General features: G+C 39.7%; 1 protein-coding gene across 2 annotated transcripts in view; it reads right to left on the minus strand.

Moving 5' to 3' along the window:
* Positions 1 to 6453, minus strand: part of LOC147022247 (uncharacterized) — a 173744-nt gene that overhangs the window by 31341 nt on the left and 135950 nt on the right. The window lies entirely within an intron of this gene.

Below are 6453 nucleotides of genomic sequence, written 5' to 3' on the forward strand. Positions count from 1 at the left end.
TGTCAATATTTTAGATGGGGATTATTGTACAAAGAAAATTAAACTATTGAAGGAATTTGAGAATGAACAAATCTTTATAGGTTCAATGAGTGAGCTAAACAATATGCATCGGTTATTTGATAAAGAGTGTCCTGGGGTTTAGACGTTTCAGATATTTCTTTAGAATCACCTTTAACAAATCTTTATCTTGTTGTATGGGTTATTTGAATAGAGAGCCCCTAGGTTAAAAGGGGAGACAAATAAATATACCTTGGGATAAAAAGGGGGTTTATTTTTAAGGAAAAAAAAAGGGAATCGCTGAAAATCCTACATTCATTTACATGGGGAAAAGTGAGCCGGAATCAGTATATTCACCCTTCTGCCGTTGATCACCTCAAAAAAAATTCGAAAAAAAATTTTTTCAGAGAGAATTTTTTTTGGGGATCTACCCTTATAATCAGTATTTCAGTCGATATGTTTGTCTGTCTGTCTGCTGGGTAGTCGATCTCGTCGAAATTTTTTTTTTTCAAAAAAAACATTTTGAAACTTGTTCTACCCTTTATATCAGTATTTCCATCGATATGTTTGTTTGGGAGTCGATCTCGTCGAAAAAAAAAAATTTCAAAATTTTTTTTGGGGAAATTGGTTCTGCCCTTATTCTCACTTTTTCCATCAATATGTTGGGTCGTCGATCGAGTCGAAAAAAAAATTGAGATTTGTTCTACCCTTTTTATCAGGGTTTATCAACAAATTATTTTTTCGAAAATCAAAAATCGGGCTACGAGCAACTGTGAGCAGTACATTCAGCCATATTGTCAAAAATTCCAGCCGGATCCTCTGAAAACTGTCGGAGAAGATAGACTGAATCAACCCTGGTCGAAAACAATAAAAGAAATGATGTTCGTTATATCTCAGAGACTGTGAGTCAGATACACATGAAACTGGTATGGTAGGTTCATGGTATGTCCGAGTTATGTATGAGAAAGAACCGTTGCTTCGGAGCACTCCGTTGCCTAGCAACGGCCTTAAAACCTCTAAATGTGGGGGTATTTTAACGAAAAAAAATTGTGCAGCATTAACCCTTGAAGCGAGAATCTATGAATTTTCTTGTGCTTAATCCTCAGGTCATTCCCCATCGAACGTGCCCATCGCGTCAGGTTCTATTGGGTAGTTGACTCCCCATGTCCGACGACCGGCTTGTTTGTTGGGTAGTCGATCCAGTCCAAAAAAATTTGGAAAAAACATTTTTTTCGGAGAAAAAAAGTTTTTTGGGATCTACCCTGATTATCAGTATTTCCGTCGATATGTTTGTCTGTCTGTCTGTTGGGGAGTCAATGTCGTCGAAAAAAAAAAATTTTCCAAAAAATATTTTGAAATTTGTTCTACCCTTATTGTCAGTATTTCCGTCGATATTTTTGTCTGTTGGGTTGTCGATCTCGTCGAAAAAAATTTTTTTCAAAAAAAATTTTTGAAATCTGTTCTTCCCTTATTATTAGTATTTCCGTCGATATGTTTGTTGGGTCGTCTATCACCTCAAAAAAAATTCGAAAAAAATCATTTTTTTCGGAGAAAATTTTTTTTGGGGATCTACCCTTATAATCAGTATTTCAGTAGATATGTTTTTCTGTCTGTCTGCTGGGTAGTCGATCTCGTCGAAATTTTTTTTTTCAAAAAAAACATTTTGAAACTTGTTCTACCCTTGATATCAGTATTTCCATCGATATGTTTGTTGGGGAGTCGATCTCGTCGAAAAAAAAAATTGAGATTTGTTCTACCCTTTTTATCAGTGTTTAAAATGGCGATTTCAGTTAATACAATGGCGATTTCGATGAAACTTCGTTGGTAGGTCCATACCATGACCGAGTTGTGTGCAAATGAGAACCGTTGCTATGGACACCACCATTGCCAAGCAACGGGGCTTTGAAATCTTTTAAAATCATAAAAAAATTATTTTTTCGAAAATCAAAAATCGGACCACGAGCAACTGTGTGCAGTACATTCAGCCATATTGTCAAAAATTTCCAGCCGGATCCTATGAAAAATGTCAGAGAAAATAGAGTGAATGAACCCTGGTCGAAAACAAAAAAACGAAGTTCGTTATATCTCATAGACTATGAGTCAGATATACATGAAACTGGTATGGTAGGTTCATGATATGTCCTCGTTATGTGTGAGAAAAAACCGTTGCTACGGACCCATCCGTTGCCGAGCAACGGCCGAAAAACCTCGAAATGTGGGGGTATTTTAATGAAAAAACAATCTGCAGCATTAACCCTTGAAGCCAGAATCATGAATTTTCTTGTGCTTAATTCTCAGGTCATTCCCCATCGAACGGGCCAATCCCCTCAGGTTATATTAGGTAGTCGACTACCAATGTCCGCCTACTGGCTTGTTTGTTGGGTCGTCGACCGAGTCTGAAATTTTTTTTTTTCGAAAAAAGAATTTTTTTCGGAAAAAAATTTGTTTTTGACCTCCCCTTATTATCAGTATTTTCGTCGATATGTTTGGCTGTCTGTCTGTTGGGTCGTCGATCTCGTCAAAAAAATTTTTTCAAAAAAATTTTTTGAAATCTGTTCTTCCCTTATTTTCAGTATTTCCGTCGATATGTTTGTTGGGTCGTCGATCTCGTCGGAATTTTTTTTTTTTAATTTTTTGGGAAAATTTGTTCTACCCTGATTATCACTTTTCCCTTCGATATGTTGGGTAGTCGATCTCGTCGAAAAAAAAAATTGAGATTTGTTCTACCCTTTTTATCAGTATTTAAAATGGCGATTTCAGTTAATACAATGGCGATTTCGATGAAACTTCGTTGGGAGGTTCATACCATGACCGAGTTGTGTGCAAATGAGAACCGTTGCTATGGACACCACCGTTGCCAAGCAACGGGGCTTTGAATTTTTTTTAAATCATAAAAAATTTATTTTTTCGAAAATCAAAAATCGGGCCACGAGCAACTGTGTGCAGTACATTCAGCCATATTGTCAAAAATTTCCAGCCGGATCCTTTGAAAATTGTCAGAGAAGAGAGACTGAATGAACCCTGGTCGAAAACAAAAAAAACGAAGTTCGTTATATCTCATAGACTATGAGTCAGATATACATGAAACTGGTATGGTAGGTTCATGGTATGTTATCGTTTTGGGTGAGAAAAAAGCGTTGCTATGGACCCATCCGTTGCCTAGCAACGGCCGAAAAACCTCGAAATGTGGGGGTATTTTCATGAAAAAACAATCTGCAGCATTAACCCTTGAAGCCAGAATCATGAATTTTCTTGTGCTTAATCCTCAGGTCATTCCCCATCGAATGGGCCCATCGCCTCAGGTTATATTGGGTAGTTGATGACCCATGTAAGCTTACCAGCTTGTCTGTCTGTCTGTCCCTCTGTTTGGTCCAGTGCTCCGTTAATACAATGGCGATTTCGATGAAACTTGGTTGTTATGTTCATACCATGACCTAGTTGTGGGCAAATGAGAACCGTTGCTATGCACACCACCATTGCCGAGCAACGGGACTTTGAAATGTTTGAAAAATCATTTAAAAATTTTTTTTTCGAAAATCAAAAATCGGGCCACGAGCGACTGTGGGCAGTACATTCAGCCATATTGTCAAAAATTTCCAGCCGGATCCTATGAAAACTGTCGGAGAAGATAGACTTTGAATGAACCCTGGTCGAAAACAATAAAATAAAACCAATGTCACCCGCAGGGTGACCCGTATCTTGCCAAAAGGTGACCACGTGTGACTTCTTTAAGGTCACAATGAGGTGAACAGAGGTGCTATCCACCAGGAGCGACTCCTTGAGGAATATATCTGCCTTCGAATATCTGCCTATCTAATATCTGCCTTCGAGAGATTCCTATGAGAATCGTTCTCCAGAGTAACCATGAAAAATGTGTTTGACTCATAGCGTCACCAAATGACGTCATAATGTCTCAAGCTTGACATATCTAGAAAGCACTCATCGAGGTGTTAAATTTGAGGTACTACACGATTTGGTTCCCAAAACTTGAAAATTTGACCTTGGGGTCAAATATGTTTGAACTCAGGTGCTAACCATGAAGGTGAAGGCCAATCACCACCAAAAACTAATCATCTGAGCGCCAGACCATATACTACATTCCCATAAAGTTTGGAGACGATTCGATTAAAATTACTCAAAAAATAAGGGTTTCGTCGACTCCCCTGATTTGCGACAAAGTGACCTTGACCTTTGACCTTGCTCTTCAAAATTTTATGCGCCGAAAGGGACCTCTATAGGCCTCTGATATGCGAAGTTACAAAAATTTCCAATGATAACTGTGCTCTGCAGAGTGATTTATACGTGATTACAGACAAAAAAAATAATAATAAAAAAAAAACCATATGAAGGTCAAGGCCAATCGCCACCAAAAATTAATCAGCGAGCGCCAGACCATGAACTTTATTCCCATGAAGTTTGAAGACGATCCGATCAAAATTACTCAAAAAATAAGGGTTTCGTCGACTCCCCTGATTTGCGCCAAAGTGACCTTGACCTTGACCTTCAAAATTTTGTGCGCTGAAAGGGACCTCTATAGGCCTCTGATATGCGAAGTTACAAAAATTTCCAATGATAACTGTGCTCTGCAGAATTTTTTATACGTGATTACAGACAAAAAAAAAAACCATAAAAGCTGACTAACATATCTTACAAAAACTTCGTTTTGGCAAGATAAAAACGAAGTTCATTATATCTCAGAGACTATGAGTCAGATATCCATGAAACAGGTATGGTAGGTTCATGGTATGTCCTAGTTATGTGTGAGAAAGAACCGTTGTTCTGGACGCTTTTGTTGTCTCGTAATGGCTGAAAAACGACTAAATTCGACTTGATCGACGACCCATGTCCGCCTACCGGCTTGTCTGTCTGTCTGTCTGTCTGTCTGTCTGTCTGTCCCGAGCATAGCTCCGTGGGTTTTGATCCGATCTTAATAAGATTTGGGTGGGAGGTTTGTATCATGAACTCGTTGTGTTTTATGGAGAACGGGCATGCTCCGCCCATATGGGCGGAGCCACACCCAAAAAACATGTGCTTTTAGGGGGTAGCCGATTTCAAGTTACATCTTCTCCGAGGGGGTTTGTTGAATCTGGCAGGGGTTTCAGTATTTGGTTAGCCCAATGGCCCCTGCATAGCCCCACGGAGCTCGATTTTTCATTTTCATCCCAAGGTCAAGGTCACAAGGTCACGAACTTAGAAAATGTCATAAAAATCAATAAAGTGGGCAGCAAGCTCCTTGGGTTTTCAACTGTTTCGAATGAAAGTTGGTATGCAAGTAGTGCTCTTTGATTACTACAACTTTCATCATTTACGTTTTTCCCGATTCCCGCCAGTTTGCCTGTGGCATCCCCTCGAAGGTCAAAAAATAAAAAAGGCGAACCGTGTACATTTCTCGTGAACCATCGCTGTCTCCAGACTTGTAACATCTCTCAGTTGTGAAGAATCACTGAAAAAATTCAGGGATCCAGATCTTCACCAATATCAAATCCATTCTTTTTTGTTGCACACCCAACCTTCCCACAAAATTTCATGCGAATCCATCCACAACTTTTTGAGATATCTTGTGAGACAGATAGACAGACGGGTGAAAACATAACCTCCGCCCACCTTCGTTGGTGACGGTAACCAAGTGAGAGCGCATACCTGTACCAGGCTGAACAGTGCATATTTTGTATCCCACTTATAGGCCGGATATGCATCCAGACATGAAGCCAAATCAAATCGGCTTGTTCTTGTCACCTACCAAACTCATCCATCAAGTTTTGTCAAAATCCGCCCTCAACAAATTGAGCTATCCTGATATGTATCATGTTTGGCCCTCTCTCTCTCGATGGTGAACAATCCCTCTTAAAAATTCAGATCAAGAGTATCCAGATCCGGATCTTCACCAAAATCGAATCAATCCATCCTTGCCACACATCCAACCTGCCCACCAAGGTTCGTCCGAATCCGTCAATAACCTTTTGAGATATCCCACTCACAGACAGACAAACAAACAGACACACAGGGTGAACACATAACCTCCACCCACCTCCGATGATGGAGGTACCAAATGTGTAGCTATACGAGTATTTTCAAATCCAACTGAAAATTCCCTCCATATTTTGGAAGGAAGTCAAACATTTGTAGGAAAACCAATGGCTATGTTTCCTCTTCCGTGCCTCCAAGTTAAGGGTTGTTATGGCCTTGAGAATGTTGTCCTTGTGGGTGTCATGAAAAGTCCAAACTTTTCAGTCATTGTTGAGGTGGCAGCACAGATTGCAAATTGAAAGCTTCCCCTCAAAACAAACAATTCAAATTCAGTTTTTTCTTCCCATAATTTGTCATTTTCTCTTGCGTTGTGCTCAGTCTCCTGAACAGGAAATGGAGTCGATTCTTGAGCGTGCGGCGTGTCCCATCATGGTCACGGTCGACCTGTGAACCTATCGTGTGCAGAACCTTACAGGACTCGTTACACCT

The sequence above is a fragment of the Eptatretus burgeri genome, chromosome 8 (genome assembly GCF_056783735.1).
Source record: "Eptatretus burgeri isolate ZD-2024b chromosome 8, Ebu_testis_v1, whole genome shotgun sequence".
NCBI lineage: Eukaryota > Metazoa > Chordata > Myxini > Myxiniformes > Myxinidae > Eptatretus > Eptatretus burgeri.